General features: G+C 55.1%; 1 long non-coding RNA gene and 1 other non-coding gene across 5 annotated transcripts; both read right to left on the bottom strand.

The window, feature by feature from the left end:
- Positions 1–1,108: 1,108 nt before the first annotated feature.
- LOC129148342 (uncharacterized) lies at positions 1,109–5,488 on the bottom strand. 4 transcript variants are annotated; one of them, XR_008555404.1, is made up of 7 exons: positions 5,330–5,488; positions 4,118–4,220; positions 4,010–4,030; positions 3,602–3,741; positions 3,225–3,383; positions 2,637–2,739; positions 1,109–1,885 (listed from the first exon to the last, which is right to left on the bottom strand). It is a non-coding gene; the product is annotated as an uncharacterized LOC129148342 (long non-coding RNA). The 4 variants fall into 4 exon arrangements; XR_008555405.1 differs by lacking the exon at positions 4,010–4,030; XR_008555407.1 differs by lacking the exon at positions 3,602–3,741.
- Positions 2,996–3,120, bottom strand: LOC114228723 (small nucleolar RNA SNORA54). The gene has a single exon (XR_003614854.2). It is a non-coding gene; the product is annotated as a small nucleolar RNA SNORA54 (small nucleolar RNA).
- Positions 5,489–23,670: the final 18,182 nt, after the last annotated feature.

A 23,670-nucleotide genomic window follows, 5' to 3' on the forward strand; every position in this document is an offset into this window, starting at 1 on the left:
GCGGGCACAGCCGGGTTGGGACGCGTGACAGGCGTCCCGGTCCGCTCACACCGGGTGTTGAGGTCGGTGGGGAAGCCGCCCGGCCCGCTCCCGCCGCCCGCGTCCCCTTCTGGGCTAAGAAAGGCCCGCCGATCGCCGTGCCTCTCCTCCCGGCCGCCGTCCAGGCCTCTGGGGGCGGGACGATCCCAGCGATGGCCCCGACACGCCCGGGGTCACCGTCACAGACGGTCCCCGGCATGACCGCCCGCCCCCTGCCCGCCGTGTCCTGCACCCACTGCCCGAGACTCCCCTCTCTGACCCTATTTGACATGGGACTTGGGGTGTGTGTGTTTTTCCCAGAAGGTTTGGAAGGGAGCACACCCAGCCGTCCCAACAGCTAGCTGACGATCAGTAAGGTGGTTTTTAGAGAGAGAGCCCATAGGCCCGGTGATGCCCAGCCTAGTCCTAGGGCCTGACCTAAACTGCCCATGGAACCTCTCCCAGAAACACGGTCAGCCAGGCTGGGAAGTTCTGACCGGGCGCCAGGAAGGTCATGGTCACAGTCCCTCGGCATCCCCGCTCAGGGAGAAGATGCAATGTGATAAAACCCTCTCCATTCCCTTCCTCCAAAGAAGCTCTCATCTAAAAAACAAACAAAAATCCCTTCTTTAAAAAAATACCCCCCCTTCCCCCCATTTTATATGTGTTTATTTGAGCCAAACTAACATATACCGGGGAGCAGGATCTCACATGCCCCCCTGTCCTTGTTCTTTTCTTTTTCCTTGGTAATCCCCACGGAGTGTATTTTCCCATTGACTTTTAGAGACAGAGGCAGGGAGGGATTGGTTGCCTCCCGCACCCGCCAACAGGTGGCAGGGACTAGTCTGCAACCCAGGTACTTGCCTTACACCGAATCGAACCCGGGACCCTTCAGTCCAGGGGCCAGCGCCCTACCGACTGAGCAACACCGGCCTGAGCTCCTTTCTCTTTTTCATCAGCTCCTTTGCCCCCACCTTTCTTCCTCTAAAAACCTTCCATTTTCTACAACCCTTCTGAGTGCCCTTCCAGTTGCTGCATTCGATGCTGCCCGATTCATGACTCCCCCAATAAAGACCATGACATCTTTTTAAATATATATATTTTATTGGTTATTTACAGACAGGAAGGGAGACAGAAAGGAAAAACATCCATGATGAGAATCACTGATCGGTGCCTCCTGCACCCCCACACCGGGGATGGAGCTTCGAACCAGGAATCGGACCTGTGACCTCCCGGTCAAAGCTCAACCGCTGAGCCTCACCGGCCGGGCAGCACACAGGTGTCATCGCTGTGCCCGGGAAAGAAAGAGTCCTTGGCTGTGGGCTGTTACCTCTTTTATTAACTTAGGGTTAACACCGCATTTGCTCTGAGGGCGTCTCCCTATGTTTCATGATTTCGATTCACTCCTGTGGGGGGCTCCCCCTGCTCCCCGAGACACGTCAGATGCATGATGGTTCGAGGGGGGAGCCGGACACAACGGACGCGTACAAGCTCGAGAGAAACTTTAAAGCAAAGGTTACTCTAGGTCCCGGGAGCCGATCGGTGCATTTCCAGGGAAATATCGGGGCTCTGTCCACAGGACCCCCCTCGGCGAGAACCGGAGCAGGCAGCTAAACCACAGGCCGGACACAGGTCTGGCGCACAGACCGGGTGGACGGACAGGGGCGGTTGGGCCCCAAGTCACGCGTGTGGACGGCCCGGCCCGCCAGCGGGACCCGGTGCGGCTGAGGTTGACCGTGGAGATGCTCGAGCCGGCGGGACATCACAGGGATGCCACGTGCTTGACGCTCGCCACAGGTGGGCAGACACGTCCAGTCCCGGAAGTGCAGGGTGCTGGCGAAGTGGATGCATTCCTCCCTGCTGGGGCCTGTGGGAGGGGTGGGGGGTGCCGTGAGGGGAGGAACCCACATCAGGGACAGCCCCCACCTCCCGCCCAGGCCCGCTGCAGCCTGAGAGCCGGGGTCCTGGCCAAGCGACCGACCAGAGCCAAGACCCAGCCAGGTGCCCACCATGTGCCTGCGCTAGGCCCTCCCCATCCCCGCCCACTAGGGGGCGGTACACCCCCTTTTCACAGATGGATACATGGAGGCCTGAGCCAAGCTCTCCCCACACCCTGGCAAGGTCATGGCCTCCCCCCAACCCCTAGAGAAAAAAAAAAATGTAAAAAAAACCACGAATAAAACAAACAAAAAATATACATTAAAAGGAAATAAAAAACAAAAATGTTCATGGGCCCTGATTCAAATGCTTCCTTTCCCAGCAGGCCCTGCTCCTGAGAGAACCTCCCCATGTGGCTCCGCCCCCTGTAGTGGGGCTGGACCTGAATGGAACCCGGACCGCCTGGTTCATAGGGCGACGCTCTAACCACTGACCAACACCGGCCGGGCCCCAGAACCTTTGCATCTTCCCCAATTCACGCTTCATGGGCAGAAACACCACCACCACCCCCTCCCCCAAATCTTGGTATTTGATGACACAAACCTCACAACCTCCCGGCCACCCAGGAGGTCCTAAGGCTTCCTCAGGTCCAAGAGAGGGGAGCCACCCACCCCCTAGGTAACCCGGGTTCCAAGACTGTCGGCTCCACGACCCCGACGCCCGTGGGGCGATGCACTCACCCACGCAGGTCCTGCAGGTGGGGTGGCACTGCCCGCATCGGATCAGCTCCGAGTCAAGTAGGTGCCCGGCTCACAGTCGGGAATGCAGCTGCCCCGCACCAGGCTGTCAGAAAAAAACGGCAGTTAAAAAACCATTACGTCTTTATTGATTTTGGAGAGGAAGAGAAACATCAATGATAAGAATCATGGATCAGCTGCCTCCTGCACGCCCCCTACAGGATGGCGAAAGAGCCCACATGTGCCCTGACCACGAAAGGAACCGGGACTTCCAGGTTCATAGGCCAACACTCTAACCACTGAACCACACAGGCCAGGGCTGCAATCTTTTTTTATTCTGCCCTCCCCTACCCACCCCCAATGCTTGTCTCCAAGACCTGAAACTGACAGCCACCCTCAGTCAGTCGGTGTGGTGGCCGTGGGGCTGCTGTCGCACTGGAATGGAACCGGTCGGCCACAGCAGGGCCACAGGTCACGAACAGTGCTGGGCAGGACTGTGTGTAAAAGGTGCCCTTCCCTCTCTACAGCGGCTAAAGCTAAATTACAATAAGTTTTTTAAAAAATTATATAAATATTTAAAAATGTTTACACCTTTTCCAGTTCCAATTTCCATTCAGCATTCCTTTGTCCTCACTGGCTGTTTAGGTCGAGGCCGGGCAGGGAGTTGTTGTAAGGGACTCACTGTCACCGGGTCATCTCCTACCTCAGGGAGGTCAGCGACATGAGCGACGCCAGCGGGTCCAGGTCACCCTGTGAGAGGAGAACAGACCCCCCCGCTGAGACGCTTCGCACCCCGGCTGCCTCAGAGAGAGGACCCCCTGGTCCTGTCCTCTCGCTCCGGCACCTGGTCGCTTCTAGAGAACAAGCGGACGAATGCCCTTGAGCTTCTGCAACTTGGAGGTTGCTCTCCCGACACCCCGAGCCACAGAGTGGCACCATTTTATTTTATTGTTTAAAAATTCTCTTACTGATTTCGGAGAGGGGAAGGGAGTGGTGGATGCGCAACCACCGAGCCACAGTGGCGGGCCAGAGCGGCCTGGCGTTAGGACCCACGCTTCCTGGAGGCTCTCGGGGGCTCTTCCTGCACCCCAACCGTTTGTCTAAGGAACTAAGAAAAGGGGAGACTCCGTGTAGGACAAACCACCTGCCTCCCACCGTGGCTTCTGCGCAGGCGGCACAGAAATACAGGTGACTCCGCAGGTCCGGGGCGGGTGCAGACGGACAACTGTTCCCCCAGGGACTGGAGAAGGCGAGAGAAGCCCGCCCTTTTCCGGCTGCGTACACAGCAGCATGTTTCCCATTTAACTCAGAAGCTGACGGTGAGTGCACACACACGCTGGACTCGGAGGAGATGCAAATAAATCGAGACCAGCTACCTCACCCGGGTGCGGCAGGCGCTGTGAAAACATGCGATGGCCGGCTGTTCAGTCGGGCATTCCTCTTTCCCTCGGATTGTCTAATGAAAAAATGACAACAGCCCTAACCGGTGTGGCTCAGTGGATAGCGCTGATCGGCTGAACAGACAGCTGCCCGTCCCTCCGACTTCTTTGTTGTTGCTGATCCTCACCCAGGACACTTCTCCATTGACTTTTAGAGAGAGTGGAAGGGAGGGGGAGAGGAGAGAGAGAGACGTCTATGTGAGAAACTCTTGCACTGGTTGCCTCCTTCACACGCCCCTACCGGGTCCGGATTGAGCCTGCAACCCAGGTTCCTGCCCTTGTCCTCGAATAAACCCGTGACCCTTCTGTGCATGGGCCGACGCGCTAACCACTGAGCGAACCCGGCCAGGGCCAGAGCACTTTCCTTTTTATGAAGTTCAGTTCCGGAGGAGGCATTTCAAGGCTGACTGACCACTGAGCTACCCTGGCCCAGGGAGCCCGCCCTCTCTCGGCTCTGACATGGGCGGGGGTGGAGGATGGGTGGAGGATGCTTATTTGGGTGCAGCCACGGCTTGGAGGTGCACGTCAGCCTTTAGCTGAGGAAGAAACAGCCCCGGAACCGGACAGTTCAGAGTCCTCACTGCCACGCGGCGCTGTTTCCAGCAAAGACCGGCCCTGATGGGGCGTCTGGGTGACGGGGGACCGGGGCCCCTGAAGCTGCCGAGGAGGCGCAGGGAAACCAGCGCTTCCCTCACGGACTTCGCCTCCCCCCCCCCGGCTGATCAGAAATGAGCAACTCGGCCGCGGCCGCTGTGGCCGGAGCGCCCGAGGGTCTCGGGTTCGATTCCCGTCAAAGGCACGTACCTGGGCTGCAGGTTCGATCCCGGACCCGGTCGGGGCGTGTGCGGGAGGCAACCAGTCCAGGTGTCTCTCTCACATCCATGTGTCTCTCCCTCCCTCCCTCCCTCCCCCCCTCTCTCTAAAGAGAAGGACCGGCCCGCGCCCCGTCCGCACTCGGACGCCGTCACCCGAACGTGTTTCCTGAGAACCAGCCGCTCGCTCGGCGCTGGGGTGACCGCCCCCGAGTCCAGGCTCGGCGCTCGAGCGGATCAGACCGAGAAACGGTTCCGCGAGGCCGAACCGAACACGGGCCCACGGGTCCGGGTCGGGAAGCGGTCCCAGTGCCGTCCCCGAGCCGGCAGGACAGGGAGCCTGCGGGATGGTCCCCCGACCCGCCGGCCAGACTCGGGCCGGGACGGCCTGGCGCAGCCCGCCCACTGCGGGGCCCCCGGGGCGGGCCGCCCTCCCCGCACTCACCCCGCAGGCCCAGCTCGCGGTCCCGCACGGCGTTGTGTGCTGCGCCGCCGGCTCCATCAGCTCCGCCGTCAGCTTCCCCATCCCGCCGCCTCCTTCCAACGGGCCCCCAGCGCCTGGGACCTCCCGCCAAACGCACCCGTCCACGGGCCTCAGACACACTTCCCGACCTGCCCCGCGCCGGAACCAAAACGCACCACCCTTCACGTCGGGCGGCGCACACGGACGAACTTCCTGGCGGACCTCACGACGACGCAGGAGCACCTACCGGCGTGACGAAAGTGGATGCTGACGCACTACGCGACGTGCCCCGCTTCTTAGGCGAGACGCACTTCCCGGCATGCCAAGAGTCGACTCTTGACTCGCTTCCCGTCGTGCAATGGCACAATTGGACCCCCTTCCCGGCGTGCACAGCGCCCAAGTCGACCCCATTTTCAGGTACACTTCCCAGCATGCCGTGTGCTCGCAGGCGGACAGCGTTAATTGAGCGGGCCGCTTGGCTTCCAGGCCGAAATAATGGAAGACCTATACTCCCGATATCTTGCGGTTCAGAGGTCCCGGGGGCCTTGGCTACGTCCCCGGTTCTGTTCACTTTCCGGGGGGCGTCTCTGTAGCCTAGGGGGTCCCTGATTCCGTACATTTGTACCCGCTCGTTCAGCAGAGTGTTAAGCACTCGAGTCTGTAAAAGGTTCGAGGACGAGGACTGGCGAGAGATGAAGACTCAATGCAGAGTGCGCCTCTCACTGGAAGGGGGTGTAAGCCGGGGAGGCGGGGGGTCTCTGGCCACCTGCGAAGGGCATTCCTGGGACAAAGGGCGACATTTGAATCCCGCCAGAGGACTGGGCGGCACAGACGCATCAGCGTGAACTTCCAGATTCTGATGGTTGTGCAGGAGGACGCCCTGGTTTATAGGAAATGGCCCCTGAAGTATGTGGGAGAACAAAATTTAAAATATTTGCAGGCGTCACAGGGTATCACACGGGTGGTTTCAGATTGCTCACGAATAGAGATCTCTGTGTATACTTGTCGCTTTTCTGTAGCTGTGCTTTGGGAAGGTTTAAAAAAATGTCAAAAGAAAATGCAATTCCAGATGTGTCCACAAGACGGCGACATAATCGCCCAAAACTGGTGTTTTACCAGGTATCGCGGTTAATAATACCCATTTTTCCCCCTTGATGGACTTACTATTAATGAAGTCAAACTTCTCCCAAATGCCCTTTTTTGGGCACTTAAGTTGACATTTTTAGGCGTAAAAATATCTACAATGTTAACGCCTTCAGAAAATGTGACATGAAGTTTTGGAGCTTGTCGTCAATACAACAAAATAGTATACATATCAAATCGCAGATATGTCAACATATGAGTACTTGCCATTTCGCTTGCTGGGCTTTCAAAATGGTTGTGTGTTTTTATTTTTTTGTTTGTTTAAATCTGTTATTGATCTCAGAGGGGAAGAGAGAGAAATAGCAATGATGAGAGAAACGTCCATCGGCTGCCCCCTGCACGGCCCACTCTGGGCATGGAGCCCACAACCCGGCATGTGCCCCGAACGGGAATGGAACCGCACGACCCCCCGGTTCCTAGGTCGAAGCTCGACCACTGAGCCACACCGGCCGGAGGGCGTGGGTGGTTTTAATGCACTCCTCTGCAGCCAAAGCCCCAAAGAACAGAGACAAAAGGAACCTTTGCTGAAAATCAGAGGCTCCGGGGCCTGCGGGAGGGACTCGAACCCTCGCCCTCAGCCTGTGAACCAGCAGCCACGATCAGGCGGCCCCGGGACAGGGTCCTCCCGACACCCTAGTTCCTCTGCCTCCTGAAGTGCACCTCCCAGGCCTCCGGCCGCCGCCCCGCACCTGACAGGCCGGCTCCACCCGCAGCCCTGCAAACTGGCACAGCCGCCACTTTTTTTTCTCTCTAAAAGAAGATAACACATTTTTATTGATTTCAGGGAGGGGGATACACACCCACGGTGAGAATCGGCTGCCTCCTGCACCTCCACACCGGGAATGGAGCCCCCAGCCCGGGCATCGAACCAGGAATCAGACCGGAGACCTCCGGATTCATAGGTCGAAGCTCAACCACTGGGCCGCACCGGCCGGGCGCACCCACGTGTAATCGCTGCGCCGGGGAAGAAAGGCTCCTTGGCTGTGGGCTGTTAACTCTGTTAACTTAGGGTTAACAGCGCATTAACTCAGGGTTAACACCGCATTTGCTCTAAGGGTGTCCTGGGCTTGATTCACCCCTGCGGAGGGGTCACCCCAGCTCCCGAACACTTGCGGTTCGGAGGTCCTGGGGGCCTTGGCTACGTCCCCGGTTCTGGTTACTTTCCGGGGGGCGTCTCAGGAGCCTAGGGGGTCCCTGATTCCGTACATGTGTACCCGCTGGTTCAGCAGAGTGTTAAGCACTCGTGTCTGTAAACGGTTCGAGGACGAGGACTGGCGAGACATGAAGACTCAATGCAGAGTGCGCCTCTCACGGGAAGGGGGTGTAAGCCGGGCAGGCGGGGGGTCTCTGGCCACCTGCGAAGGGCATTCCTGGGACAAAGGGCGACATTTGAATCCCGCCAGAGGATTCAAATATTGGCGGCACAGACGCATCAGCGTGAACTTCCCGATTCTGATGGTTGTGCAGGAGGACGCCCTGGTTTATAGGAAATTGCCCCTGAAGTATGTGGGAGAACAAAATTTAAAATATTTGCAGGCGTCACAGGGTATCACACGGGTGATTTCAGATTGCTCACGAATAGAGATCTCTGTGTATACTTGTCGCTTTTCTGTAGCTGTGCTTTGGGACGGTTTAAAAAAATTTCAAAAGAAAATGCAATTCCAGATGTGTCCACAAGACGGCGACATAATCGCCCAAAACTGGTGTTTTACCAGGTATCGCGGTTAATAATACCCATTTTTCCCCCTTGATGGACTTACTATTACTGAAGTCAAACTTCCCGCAAATGCCCTTTTTTGGGGCACTAAAGTCGACATTTTTAGGCGTAAAAATATCTACAATGTTAACGCCTTCAGAAAATGTGACATGAAGTTTTGGAGCTTGTCGTCAATACAACAGAATAGTATACATATCAAATCGCAGATATGTCAACATATGAGTACTTGCCATTTCGCTTGCTGGGCTTTCAAAATGGTTGTGTGTTTTTATTTTGTTTTTTTGTGGGTTTATTTTGTTTGTTTGTTTAAATCTGTTATTGATCTCAGAGGGGAAGAGAGAGAAATAGCGAAGATGAGAGAAACGTCCATCGGCTGCCCCCTGCACGGCCCACTCTGGGCATGGAGCCCACAACCCGGCATGTGCCGCGACCGGGAATGGAACCGCACGACCCCCCGGTTCCGAGGTCGAAGCTCGACCACTGAGCCGCACCGGCCGGAGGGCGTGGGTGGTTTTAACGCTCTCCTCTGCAGCCAAAGCCCCAAAGAACAGAGACAAAAGGAACGTTTGCTTGAAAATCAGAGGCTCCGGGGCCTGCGGGAGGGACTCGAACCCTCGCCCTCAGCCTGTGAACCAGCAGCCACGGTCAGGCGGCCCCGGGACAGGGTCCTCCCGAGACCCTAGTTCCTCTGCCTCCTGAAGTGCCTCCTCCCAGGCCTCCTGCCGCTGCCCCTCGCCTGACAGGCCGCCCCTCCCCACCCGCTGCCCTGCAAGCTGGCACAGCCGCCACTGTTTTCCTCTCTAACAGAAAAGAACACATCTTTATTGATTTCAGGGAGGGGGATACACACCCACGGTGAGAATCGGCTGCCTCCTGCACCTCCACACCGGGAATGGAGCCCCCAACCCGGGCATCGAACCAGGAATCAGACCGGAGACCTCCGGATTCATAGGTCGAAGCTCAACCACTTGGCCTCACCGGCCGGGCGCACCCACGTGTAATCGCTGCGCCGGGGAAGAAAGGCTCCTTGGCTGTGGGCTGTTAACTCTGTTAACTTAGGGTTCCCACCGCATTAACTCAGGGTAAACACCGCGTTTGCTATAAGGGTGTCCTGGGCTTGATTCACCCCTGCGGAGGGGTCACCCCAGCTCCCGAACACTTGCGTTTCGGAGGTCCTGGGCGCCTTGGCTACGTCCCCGGTTCTGGTTACTTTCCGGGGGGCGTCTCAGGAGCCTACGGTGTCCCTGATTCCGTACATTTGTACCCGATGTTCGGCAGAGTGTTAAGCACTCGTGTCTGTAATCGGTTCGAGGACGAGGACTGGCGAGACATGAAGACTCAATGCAGAGGGCGCCTCTCACGGGAAGGGGGTGTAAGCCGGGGAGGCGGGGGGTCTCTGGCCACCTGCGAAGGGCATTCCTGGGACAAAGGGCGATATTTGAATCCCGCCAGAGGATTCAAATATTGTCGGCACAGACGAATCAGCCTGAACTTCCCGATTCTGATGGTTGTGCAGGAGGACGCCCTGGTTTATAGGAAATTGCCCCTGAAGTATGTGGGAGAACAAAATTTAAAATATTTGCAGGCGTCACAGGGTATCACACGGGTGGTTTCAGATTGCTCACGAATAGAGATCTCTGTGTATACTTGTCGCTTTTCTGTAGCTGTGCTTTGGGAAGGTTTAAAAAAATGTCAAAAGAAAATGCAATTCCAGATGTGTCCACAAGAAGGCGTCATAATCGCCCAAAACTGGTGTTTTACCAGGTATCTCGGTTAATAATACCCATTTTTCCCCCTTGATGGACTTACTATTACTGAAGTCAAACTTCCCGCAAATGCCCTTTTTTGGGGCACTAAAGTCGACATTTTTAGGCGTAAAAATATCTACAATGTTAACGCCTTCAGAAAATGTGACATGAAGTTTTGGAGCTTGTCGTCAATACAACAGAATAGTATACATATCAAATCGCAGATATGTCAACATATGAGTACTTGCCATTTCGCTTGCTGGGCTTTCAAAATGGTTGTGTGTTTTTATTTTGTTTTTTTGTGGGTTTATTTTGTTTGTTTGTTTAAATCTGTTGTTGATCTCAGAGGGGAAGAGAGAGAAATAGCGAAGATGAGAGAAACGTCCATCGGCTGCCCCCTGCACGGCCCACTCTGGGCATGGAGCCCACAACCCGGCATGTGCCGCGACCGGGAATGGAACCGCACGACCCCCCGGTTCCTAGGTCGAAGCTCGACCACTGAGCCGCACCGGCCGGAGGGCGTGGGTGGTTTTAACGGTCTCCTCTGCAGCCAAAGCTCCAAAGAACGGAGACAAAAGGAAAGTTTGCTTGAAAATCAGAGGCTCCGGGGCCTGCGGGAGGGACTCGAACCCTCGCCCTCAGCCTGTGAACCAGCAGCCACGGTCAGGCAGCCCCAGGACAGGGTCCTCCCGACACCCTAGTTCCTCTGCCTCCTGAAGTGCACCTCCCAGGCCTCCGGCCCCTGCCCCTCACCTGACAGGCCGGCCCCACCCGCAGCCCTGCAAACTGGCACAGCCGCCACTTTTTTTTCTCTCTAAAAGAAAATAACACGTTTTTATTGATTTCAGGGAGGGGGATACACACCCACGGTGAGAATCGGCTGCCTCCTGCAACTCCACACCGGGAATGGAGCCCCCAGCCCGGGCATCGAACCAGGAATCAGACCGGAGACCTCCGGATTCATAGGTCGAAGCTCAACCACTTGGCCGCACCGGCCGGGCGCACCCACGTGTAATCGCTGCGCCCGGGGAAGAAAGACTCCTTGGCTGTGGGCTGTTAACCCTGTTAACTTAGGGTTAACAGCGCATTAACTCAGGGTTAACACCGCACTTGCTCTGAGGGTGTCCTGGGTTTGATCCACCCCTGCGAAGGGGTCACCCCAGCTCCCTGTATCTTGCGGTTCGGAGGTCCTGGGGGCCTTGGCTACGTCCCCAGTTCTGGTTACTTTCCGGGGGGCGTCTCTGGAGCCTAGGGGGTCCCTGATTCCGGACATTTGTACCCGCTGGTTCAGCAGAGTGTTAAGCACTCGAGTCTGTAAAAGGTTCGAGGTCGAGGACTGGGGAGACATGAAGACTCAATGCTGAGTGCGCCTCTCACGGGAAGGGGGTGTAAGCCGGGGAGGCGGGGGGTCTCTGGCCACCTGCGAAGGGCATTCCTGGGACAAAGGGCGATATTTGAATCCCGCCAGAGGACTGGGCGGCACAGACGCATCAGCGTGAACTTCCCGATTCTGATGGTTGTGCAGGAGGACGCCCTGGTTTATAGGAAATTGCCCCTGAAGTATGTGGGAGAACAAAATTTAAAATATTTGCAGGCGTCACAGGGTATCACACGGGTGATTTCAGATTGCTCATGAATAGAGATCTCTGTGCTATACTTGTCGCTTTTCTGTAGCTCTGCTTTGGGATGGCTTCAAAAAGTTTCAAAAGACAATGCAATTCCAGATGTGTCCACAAGACGGCGACATAATCGCCCAAAACTGGTTTTTTACCAGGTATCCTGGTTAATAATACCCATTTTTCCCTCTTGATGGACTTACTATTAATGAAGTCAAACTTCCCGCAAGGGCGCTTTTTTGGGGCACTAAACCCGACATTTTTATGCGTAAAAATATCTACAATGTTAACGCCTTCAGAAAATGTGACATGAAGATTTGGAGCTTGTCGGCAATACAACAAAATAGTATACATATCAAATCGCAGTTATGTCAACATATGAGTACTTGCCATTTCGCTTGCTGGGCTTTCAAAATGGTTGTGTGTTTTTATTTTGTTTTTTGGGTTTTTCTTTCGTTTAAATCTGTTATTGATCTCAGAGGGGAAGAGAGAGAAATACCAATGATGAGAGAAACGTCCATCGGCTGCCCCCTGCACGCCCCACTCTGGGCATGGAGCCCACAACCCGGCATGTGCCGCGACCGGGAATGGAACCGCACGACCCCCCGGTTCCTAGGTCGAAGCTCGACCACTGACCCACACCGGCCTGAGGGCGTGGGTGGTTTTAATGGTCTCCTCTGCAGCCAAAGCTCCAAAGAACAGAGACAAAAGGAACGTTGGCTTGAAAATCAGAGGCTCCGGGGCCTGCGGGAGGGACTCGAACCCTCGCCCTCAGCCTGTGAACCAGCAGCCGCGGTCAGGCGGCCCCAGGACAGGGTCCTCCCGACACCCTAGTTCCTCTGCCTCCTGAAGTGCCTCCTCCTAGGCCTCCGGCCCCTGCCCCTCACCCGACAGGCAGGCCCCACCCGCAGCCCTGCAAACTGGCACAGCCGCCACTGTTTTTTCTCTCTAAAGGAAGATAACACATTTTTATTGATTTCAGGGAGGGGGATACACACCCACGGTGAGAATCGGCTGCCTCCTGCACCTCCACACCGGGAATGGAGCCCCCAGCCCGGGCATCGAACCAGGAATCAGACCGGAGACCTCCTGATTCACAGGTCGAAGCTCAACCACTGGGCCTCACTGGCCGGGCGCACCCACGTGTAATCGCTGCGCCGGGAAGAAAGGCTCCTTGGCTGTGGGCTGTTAACCCTGTTAACTTAGGGTTCACAGCGCATTAACTCAGGGTTAACACCGCATTTGCTCTGAGGGTGTCCTGGGTTTGATCCACCCCTGCGGAGGGGTCACCCCAGCTCCCGAACACTTGCGGTTCGGAGGTCCTGGGGGCCTTGGCTACGTCCCCGGTTCTGGTTACTTTCCGGGGGGCGTCTCTGGAGCCTAGGGGGTCCCTGATTCCGTACATTTGTACCGGCTGGTTCAGCAGAGTGTTAAGCACTCGAGTCTGTAAAAGGTGCGAGGAGGAGGACTGGCGAGAGATGAAGACCCAACGCACAGTGTGCCTCTCACGGGAAGGGGGTATCAGCCGGTGAGAGGGGGGGGTCTCTGGCCACCTGCGAAGGGCATTCCTGGGACAAAGGGCGACATTTGAATCCTGCCAGAGGACTGGGCGGCACAGACGCATCAGCGTGAACTTCCCGATTCTGAGGGTTGTGCAGGAGGACGCCCTGGTTTATAGGAAATGGCCCCTGAAGTATGTGGGTGAACAAAATTTAAAATATTTGCAGGCGTCACAGGGTATCACACGGGTGATTTCAGATTGCTCACGAATAGAGATCTCTGTGCTATACTTGTCGCTTTTCTGTAGCTGTGCTTTGGGATGGCTTCAAAAAGTCTCAAAAGACAATGCAATTCCAGATGTGTCCACAAGACGGCGACATAATCGCCCAAAACTGGTGTTTTACCAGGTATCCTGGTTAATAATACCCATTTTTCCCCCTTGATGGACTTACTATTAATGAAGTCAAACTTCCCGCAAGTGCCCTTTTTGGGGGCACTAAACTCGACATTTTTAGGCGTAAAAATATCTACAATGTTAACGCCTTCAGAAAGTGTGACATGAAGATTTGGAGCTTGTCGGCAATACAACAGAATAGTATACATATCAAATCGCAGTTATGTCAACATATGAGTACTTGCCATTTCGCTTGCTGGGCTTTCAAAATGGTTGTGTGTTTTTATTTTGTTTTTTGGGTTTTTTTTCGTTTAAATCTGTTATTGATCTCAGAGGGGAAGAGAGAGAAATACCAATGATGAGAGAAACGTCCATCGGCTGCCCCCTGCACGCCCCACTCTGGGCATGGAGCCCACAACCCGGCATGTGCCGCGACCGGGAATGGAACCGCACGACCCCCCGGTTCCTAGGTCGAAGCTCGACCACTGAGCCACACCGGCCGGAGGGCGTGGATGGTTTTAATGGTCTCCTCTGCAGCCAAAGCTCCAAAGAACAGAGACAAAAGGAACGTTTGCTTGAAAATCAGAGGCTCCGGGGCCTGCGGGAGGGACTCGAACCCTCGCCCTCAGCCTGTGAACCAGCAGCCACGGTCAGGCGGCCCCAGGACAGGGTCCTCCCGACACCCTAGTTCCTCTGCCTCCTGAAGTGCACCTCCCAGGCCTCTGGCCGCTGCCCCTCACCTGACAGGCCGGCCCCACCCGCAGCCCTGCAACCTGGCACAGCTGCCACTGTTTTTTCTCTCTAAAAGAAAATAACACGTTTTTATTGATTTCAGGGAGGGGGATACACACCCACGGTGAGAATCGGCTGCCTCCTGCACCTCCACACCGGGAATGGAGCCCCCAGCCCGGGCATCGAACCAGGAATCAGACCGGAGACCTCCTGGTTCACAGGTCGAAGCTCAACCACTTGGCCGCACCGGCCGGGCGCACCCACGTGTAATCGCTGCGCCGGGGAAGAAAGACTCCTTGGCTGTGGGCTGTTAACTCTCTTAACTTAGGGTTAACAGCGCATTAACTCAGGGTTAACACCGCATTTGCTCTGAGGGTGTCCTGGGTTTGATTCACCCCTGCGGAGGGGTCACCCCAGCTCCCGATCACTTGCGTTTCGGAGGTCCTGGGGGCCTTGGCTACGTCCCCGGTTCTGGTTACTTTCCGGGGGGCGTCTCAGGAGCCTACGGTGTCCCTGATTCCGTACATTTGTACCGGCTGGTTCAGCAGAGTGTTAAGCACTCGTGTCTGTAAAAGGTTCGAGGACGAGGACTGGCGAGACATGAAGACTCAATGCAGAGTGCGCCTCTCACGGGAAGGGGGTGTAAGCCGGGGAGGCGGGGGGTCTCTGGCCACCTGCGAAGGGCATTCCTGGGACAAAGGGCGACATTTGAATCCCGCCAGAGGACTGGGCGGCACAGACGCATCAGCGTGAACTTCCCGATTCTGATGGTTGTGCAGGAGGACGCCCTGGTTTATAGGAAATTGCCCCTGAAGTATGTGGGAGAACAAAATTTAAAATATTTGCAGGCGTCACAGGGTATCACACGGGTGATTTCAGATTGCTCACGAATAGAGATCTCTGTGTATACTTGTCGCTTTTCTGTAGCTGTGCTTTGGGATGGCTTCAAAAAGTTTCAAAAGACAATGCAATTCCAGATGTGTCCACAAGACGGCGACATAATCGCCCAAAACTGGTGTTTTACCAGGTATCGCGGTTAATAATACCCATTTTTCCCCCTTGATGGACTTACTATTAATGAAGTCAAACTTCCCGCAAGTGCCCTTTTTTGGGGCACTAAAGTCGACATTTTTAGGTGTAAAAATATCTACAATGTTAACGCCTTCAGAAAATGTGACATGAAGTTTTGGAGCTTGTCGTCAATACAACAGAATAGTATACATATCAAATCGCAGATATGTCAACATATGAGTACTTGCCATTTCGCTTGCTGGGCTTTCAAAATGGTTGTGTGTTTTTATTTTGTTTTTTTGTGGGTTTATTTTGTTTGTTTGTTTAAATCTGTTATTGATCTCAGAGGGGAAGAGAGAGAAATACCAATGATGAGAGAAACGTCCATCGGCTGCCCCCTGCACGCCCCACTCTGGGCATGGAGCCCACAACCCGGCATCTGCCGCGACCGGGAATGGAACCGCACGACCTCCCGGTTCCTAGGTCGAAGCTCGACCACTGAGCCACACCGGCCGGAGGGCGTGTGTGGTTTTAACGGTCTCCTCTGCAGCCAAAGCTCCAAAGAACGGAGACAAAAGGAAAGTTTGTTTGAAAATCAGAGGCTCCGGGGCCTGCGGGAGGGACTCGAACCCTCGCCCTCAGCCTGTGAACCAGCAGCCACGGTCAGGCGGCCCCAGGACAGGGTCCTCCCGACACCCTAGTTCCTCTGCCTCCTGAAGTGCCTCCTCCCAGGCCTCCGGCCGCTGCCCCGCACCTGACAGGCCGGCCCCACCCGCAGCCCTGCAAACTGGCACAGCCGCCACTGTTTTTTCTCTCTAAAAGAAAATAACACGTTTTTATTGATTTCAGGGAGGGGGATACACACCCACGGTGAGAATCGGCTGCCTCCTGCACCTCCACACCGGGAATGGAGCCCCCAGCCCGGGCATCGAACCAGGAATCAGACCGGAGACCTCCGGATACATAGGTCGAAGCTCAACCACTTGGCCGCACCGGCCGGGCGCACCCACGTGTAATCGCTGCGCCGGGGAAGAAAGGCTCCTTGGCTGTGGGCTGTTAACTCTGTTAACTTAGGGTTAACAGCGCATTAACTCAGGGTTAACACCGCATTTGCTCTGAGGGTGTCCTGGGTTTGATTCACCCCTGCGGAGGGGTCACCCCAGCTCCCGATCTCTTGCGTTTCGGAGGTCCTGGGGGCCTTGGCTACGTCCCCGGTTCTGGTTACTTTCCGGGGGGCGTCTCAGAAGCCTAGGGTGTCCCTGATTCCGTACATTTGTACCCGCTGGTTCAGCAGAGTGTTAAGCACTCGTGTCTGTAAAAGGTTCGAGGTCGAGGACTGGGGAGACATGAAGACTCAATGCAGAGTGCGCCTCTCACGGGAAGGGGGTGTAAGCCGGGGAGGCGGGGGGTCTCTGGCCACCTGCGAAGGGCATTCCTGGGACAAAGGGCGATATTTGAATCCCGCCAGAGGACTGGGCGGCACAGACGCATCAGCGTGAACTTCCCGATTCTGATGGTTGTGCAGGAGGACGCCCTGGTTTATAGGAAATTGCCCCTGAAGTATGTGGGAGAACAAAATTTAAAATATTTGCAGGCGTCACAGGGTATCACACGGGTGATTTCAGATTGCTCATGAATAGAGATCTCTGTGTATACTTGTCGCTTTTCTGTAGCTCTGCTTTGGGATGGCTTCAAAAAGTTTCAAAAGACAATGCAATTCCAGATGTGTCCACAAGACGGCGACATAATCGCCCAAAACTGGTTTTTTACCAGGTATCCTGGTTAATAATACCCATTTTTCCCTCTTGATGGACTTACTATTAATGAAGTCAAACTTCCCGCAAGGGCGCTTTTTTGGGGCACTAAACCCGACATTTTTATGCGTAAAAATATCTACAATGTTAACGCCTTCAGAAAATGTGACATGAAGATTTGGAGCTTGTCGGCAATACAACAAAATAGTATACATATCAAATCGCAGTTATGTCAACATATGAGTACTTGCCATTTCGCTTGCTGGGCTTTCAAAATGGTTGTGTGTTTTTATTTTGTTTTTTGGGTTTTTCTTTCGTTTAAATCTGTTATTGATCTCAGAGGGGAAGAGAGAGAAATACCAATGATGAGAGAAACGTCCATCGGCTGCCCCCTGCACGCCCCACTCTGGGCATGGAGCCCACAACCCGGCATGTGCCGCGACCGGGAATGGAACCGCACGACCCCCCGGTTCCTAGGTCGAAGCTCGACCACTGACCCACACCGGCCTGAGGGCGTGGGTGGTTTTAATGGTCTCCTCTGCAGCCAAAGCTCCAAAGAACAGAGACAAAAGGAACGTTGGCTTGAAAATCAGAGGCTCCGGGGCCTGCGGGAGGGACTCGAACCCTCGCCCTCAGCCTGTGAACCAGCAGCCGCGGTCAGGCGGCCCCAGGACAGGGTCCTCCCGACACCCTAGTTCCTCTGCCTCCTGAAGTGCCTCCTCCTAGGCCTCCGGCCCCTGCCCCTCACCCGACAGGCAGGCCCCACCCGCAGCCCTGCAAACTGGCACAGCCGCCACTGTTTTTTCTCTCTAAAGGAAGATAACACATTTTTATTGATTTCAGGGAGGGGGATACACACCCACGGTGAGAATCGGCTGCCTCCTGCACCTCCACACCGGGAATGGAGCCCCCAGCCCGGGCATCGAACCAGGAATCAGACCGGAGACCTCCTGATTCACAGGTCGAAGCTCAACCACTGGGCCTCACTGGCCGGGCGCACCCACGTGTAATCGCTGCGCCGGGAAGAAAGGCTCCTTGGCTGTGGGCTGTTAACCCTGTTAACTTAGGGTTCACAGCGCATTAACTCAGGGTTAACACCGCATTTGCTCTGAGGGTGTCCTGGGTTTGATCCACCCCTGCGGAGGGGTCACCCCAGCTCCCGAACACTTGCGGTTCGGAGGTCCTGGGGGCCTTGGCTACGTCCCCGGTTCTGGTTACTTTCCGGGGGGCGTCTCTGGAGCCTAGGGGGTCCCTGATTCCGTACATTTGTACCGGCTGGTTCAGCAGAGTGTTAAGCACTCGAGTCTGTAAAAGGTGCGAGGAGGAGGACTGGCGAGAGATGAAGACCCAACGCACAGTGTGCCTCTCACGGGAAGGGGGTATCAGCCGGTGAGAGGGGGGGGTCTCTGGCCACCTGCGAAGGGCATTCCTGGGACAAAGGGCGACATTTGAATCCTGCCAGAGGACTGGGCGGCACAGACGCATCAGCGTGAACTTCCCGATTCTGAGGGTTGTGCAGGAGGACGCCCTGGTTTATAGGAAATGGCCCCTGAAGTATGTGGGTGAACAAAATTTAAAATATTTGCAGGCGTCACAGGGTATCACACGGGTGATTTCAGATTGCTCACGAATAGAGATCTCTGTGCTATACTTGTCGCTTTTCTGTAGCTGTGCTTTGGGATGGCTTCAAAAAGTCTCAAAAGACAATGCAATTCCAGATGTGTCCACAAGACGGCGACATAATCGCCCAAAACTGGTGTTTTACCAGGTATCCTGGTTAATAATACCCATTTTTCCCCCTTGATGGACTTACTATTAATGAAGTCAAACTTCCCGCAAGTGCCCTTTTTGGGGGCACTAAACTCGACATTTTTAGGCGTAAAAATATCTACAATGTTAACGCCTTCAGAAAGTGTGACATGAAGATTTGGAGCTTGTCGGCAATACAACAGAATAGTATACATATCAAATCGCAGTTATGTCAACATATGAGTACTTGCCATTTCGCTTGCTGGGCTTTCAAAATGGTTGTGTGTTTTTATTTTGTTTTTTGGGTTTTTCTTTCGTTTAAATCTGTTATTGATCTCAGAGGGGAAGAGAGAGAAATACCAATGATGAGAGAAACGTCCATCGGCTGCCCCCTGCACGCCCCACTCTGGGCATGGAGCCCACAACCCGGCATGTGCCGCGACCGGGAATGGAACCGCACGACCCCCCGGTTCCTAGGTCGAAGCTCGACCACTGAGCCACACCGGCCGGAGGGCGTGGGTGGTTTTAATGGTCTCCTGTGCAGCCAAAGCTCCAAAGAACAGAGACAAAAGGAACGTTTGCTTGAAAATCAGAGGCTCCGGGGCCTGCGGGAGGGACTCGAACCCTCGCCCTCAGCCTGTGAACCAGCAGCCACGGTCAGGCGGCCCCAGGACAGGGTCCTCCCGACACCCTAGTTCCTCTGCCTCCTGAAGTGCCTCCTCCCAGGCCTCTGGCCGCTGCCCCTCACCTGACAGGCCGGCCCCACCCGCAGCCCTGCAACCTGGCACAGCCGCCACTTTTTTTCTCTCTAAAAGAAAATAACACGTTTTTATTGATTTCAGGGAGGGGGATACACACCCACGGTGAGAATCGGCTGCCTCCTGCACCTCCACACCGGGAATGGAGCCCCCAGCCCGGGCATCGAACCAGGAATCAGACCGGAGACCTCCTGGTTCACAGGTCGAAGCTCAACCACTTGGCCGCACCGGCCGGGCGCACCCACGTGTAATCGCTGCGCCGGGGAAGAAAGACTCCTTGGCTGTGGGCTGTTAACTCTGTTAACTTAGGGTTCACAGCGCATTAACTCAGGGTTAACACCGCATTTGCTCTGAGGGTGTCCTGGGTTTGATTCACCCCTGCGGAGGGGTCACCCCAGCTCCCGATCACTTGCGTTTCGGAGGTCCTGGGGGCCTTGGCTACGTCCCCGGTTCTGGTTACTTTCCGGGGGGCGTCTCAGAAGCCTAGAGGGTCCCTGATTCCGTACATTTGTACCCGCTGGTTCAGCAGAGTGTTAAGCACTCGTGTCTGTAAAAGGTTCGAGGTCGAGGACTGGGGAGACATGAAGACTCAATGCAGAGTGCGCCTCTCACGGGAAGGGGGTGTAAGCCGGGCAGGCGGGGGGTCTCTGGCCACCTGCGAAGGGCATTCCTGGGACAAAGGGCGACATTTGAATCCCGCCAGAGGACTGGGCGGCACAGACGCATCAGCGTGAACTTCCCGATTCTGATGGTTGTGCAGGAGGACGCCCTGGTTTATAGGAAATTGCCCCTGAAGTATGTGGGAGAACAAAATTTAAAATATTTGCAGGCGTCACAGGGTATCACACGGGTGATTTCAGATTGCTCACGAATAGAGATCTCTGTGTATACTTGTCGCTTTTCTGTAGCTCTGCTTTGGGATGGCTTCAAAAAGTTTCAAAAGACAATGCAATTCCAGATGTGTCCACAAGACGGCGACATAATCGCCCAAAACTGGTGTTTTACCAGGTATCGCGGTTAATAATACCCATTTTTCCCCCTTGATGGACTTACTATTAATGAAGTCAAACTTCCCGCAAGTGCCCTTTTTTGGGGCACTAAAGTCGACATTTTTAGGTGTAAAAATATCTACAATGTTAACGCCTTCAGAAAATGTGACATGAAGTTTTGGAGCTTGTCGTCAATACAACAGAATAGTATACATATCAAATCGCAGATATGTCAACATATGAGTACTTGCCATTTCGCTTGCTGGGCTTTCAAAATGGTTGTGTGTTTTTATTTTGTTTTTTTGTGGGTTTATTTTGTTTGTTTGTTTAAATCTGTTATTGATCTCAGAGGGGAAGAGAGAGAAATACCAATGATGAGAGAAACGTCCATCGGCTGCCCCCTGCACGCCCCACTCTGGGCATGGAGCCCACAACCCGGCATCTGCCGCGACCGGGAATGGAACCGCACGACCTCCCGGTTCCTAGGTCGAAGCTCGACCACTGAGCCACACCGGCCGGAGGGCGTGTGTGGTTTTAACGGTCTCCTCTGCAGCCAAAGCTCCAAAGAACGGAGACAAAAGGAAAGTTTGTTTGAAAATCAGAGGCTCCGGGGCCTGCGGGAGGGACTCGAACCCTCGCCCTCAGCCTGTGAACCAGCAGCCACGGTCAGGCGGCCCCAGGACAGGGTCCTCCCGACACCCTAGTTCCTCTGCCTCCTGAAGTGCCTCCTCCCAGGCCTCCGGCCGCTGCCCCGCACCTGACAGGCCGGCCCCACCCGCAGCCCTGCAAACTGGCACAGCCGCCACTGTTTTTTCTCTCTAAAAGAAAATAACACGTTTTTATTGATTTCAGGGAGGGGGATACACACCCACGGTGAGAATCGGCTGCCTCCTGCACCTCCACACCGGGAATGGAGCCCCCAGCCCGGGCATCGAACCAGGAATCAGACCGGAGACCTCCGGATACATAGGTCGAAGCTCAACCACTTGGCCGCACCGGCCGGGCGCACCCACGTGTAATCGCTGCGCCGGGGAAGAAAGGCTCCTTGGCTGTGGGCTGTTAACTCTGTTAACTTAGGGTTAACAGCGCATTAACTCAGGGTTAACACCGCATTTGCTCTGAGGGTGTCCTGGGTTTGATTCACCCCTGCGGAGGGGTCACCCCAGCTCCCGATCTCTTGCGTTTCGGAGGTCCTGGGGGCCTTGGCTACGTCCCCGGTTCTGGTTACTTTCCGGGGGGCGTCTCAGAAGCCTAGGGTGTCCCTGATTCCGTACATTTGTACCCGCTGTTCAGCAGAGTGTTAAGCACTCGTGTCTGTAAAAGGTTCGAGGTCGAGGACTGGGGAGACATGAAGACTCAATGCAGAGTGCGCCTCTCACGGGAAGGGGGTGTAAGCCGGGGAGGCGGGGGGTCTCTGGCCACCTGCGAAGGGCATTCCTGGGACAAAGGGCGACATTTGAATCCCGCCAGAGGATTGGGCGGCACAGACGCATCAGCGTGAACTTCCCGATTCTGATGGTTGTGCAGGAGGACGCCCTGGTTTATAGGAAATTGCCCCTGAAGTATGTGGGAGAACAAAATTTAAAATATTTGCAGGCGTCACAGGGTATCACACGGGTGATTTCAGATTGCTCACGAATAGAGATCTCTGTGTATACTTGTCGCTTTTCTGTAGCTGTGCTTTGGGACGGTTTAAAAAAATTTCAAAAGAAAATGCAATTCCAGATGTGTCCACAAGACGGCGACATAATCGCCCAAAACTGGTTTTTTACCAGGTATCGCGGTTAATAATACCCATTTTTCCCCCTTGATGGACTTACTATTAATGAAGTCAAACTTCCCGCAAATGCCCTTTATTGGGGCACTAAAGTCGACATTTTTAGGCGTAAAAATATCTACAATGTTAACGCCTTCAGAAAATGTGACATGAAGTTTTGGAGCTTGTCGTCAATACAACAAAATAGTATACATATCAAATCGCAGATATGTCAACATATGAGTACTTGCCATTTCGCTTGCTGGGCTTTCAAAATGGTTGTGTGTTTTTATTTTGTTTTTTTGTGGGTTTATTTTGTTTGTTTGTTTAAATCTGTTATTGATCTCAGAGGGGAAGAGAGAGAAATACCAATGATGAGAGAAACGTCCATCGGCTGCCCCCTGCACGCCCCACTCTGGGCATGGAGCCCACAACCCGGCATGTGCCGCGACCGGGAATGGAACCGCACGACCTCCCGGTTCCTAGGTCGAAGCTCGACCACTGAGCCACACCGGCCGGAGGGCGTGTGTGGTTTTAAAGGTCTCCTCTGCAGCCAAAGCTCCAAAGAACAGAGACAAAAGGAACGTTTGCTTGAAAATCAGAGGCTCCGGGGCCTGCGGGAGGGACTCGAACCCTCGCCCTCAGCCTGTGAACCAGCAGCCACGGTCAGGCGGCCCCAGGACAGGGTCCTCCCGACACCCTAGTTCCTCTGCCTCCTGAAGTGCCTCCTCCCAGGCCTCCGGCCGCTGCCCCGCACCTGACAGGCCGGCCCCACCCGCAGCCCTGCAAACTGGCACAGCCGCCACTGTTTTTTCTCTCTAAAAGAAAATAACACATTTTTATTGATTTCAGGGAGGGGGATACACACCCACGGTGAGAATCGGCTGCCTCCTGCACCTCCACACCGGGAATGGAGCCCCCAGCCCGGGCATCGAACCAGGAATCAGACCGGAGACCTCCTGATTCATAGATCGAAGCTCAACCACTGGGCCTCACCGGCCGGGCGCACCCACGTGTAATCGCTGCGCCCGGGGAAGAAAGACTCCTTGGCTGTGGGCTGTTAACTCTGTTAACTTAGGGTTAACAGCGCATTAACTCAGGGTTAACACCGCATTTGCTCTGAGGGTGTCCTGGGTTTGATTCACCCCTGCGGAGGGGTCACCCCAGCTCCCGAACACTTGCGGTTCGGAGGTCCTGGGGGCCTTGGCTACGTCCCGGTTCTGGTTACTTTCCGGGGGGCGTCTCAGGAGCCTAGGGGGTCCCTGATTCCGTACATTTGTACCCGCTGGTTCAGCAGAGTGTTAAGCACTCGAGTCTGTAAAAGGTTCGAGGACGAGGACTGGCGAGAGATGAAGACTCAATGCAGAGAGCGCCTCTCACGGGAAGGGGGTGTAAGCCGGGGAGGCGGGGGGTCTCTGGCCACCTGTGAGGGCATTCCTGGGACAAAGGGCGACAT

The sequence above is a fragment of the Eptesicus fuscus genome, chromosome 25 (assembly GCF_027574615.1).
Source record: "Eptesicus fuscus isolate TK198812 chromosome 25, DD_ASM_mEF_20220401, whole genome shotgun sequence".
Taxonomy (NCBI): domain Eukaryota; kingdom Metazoa; phylum Chordata; class Mammalia; order Chiroptera; family Vespertilionidae; genus Eptesicus; species Eptesicus fuscus.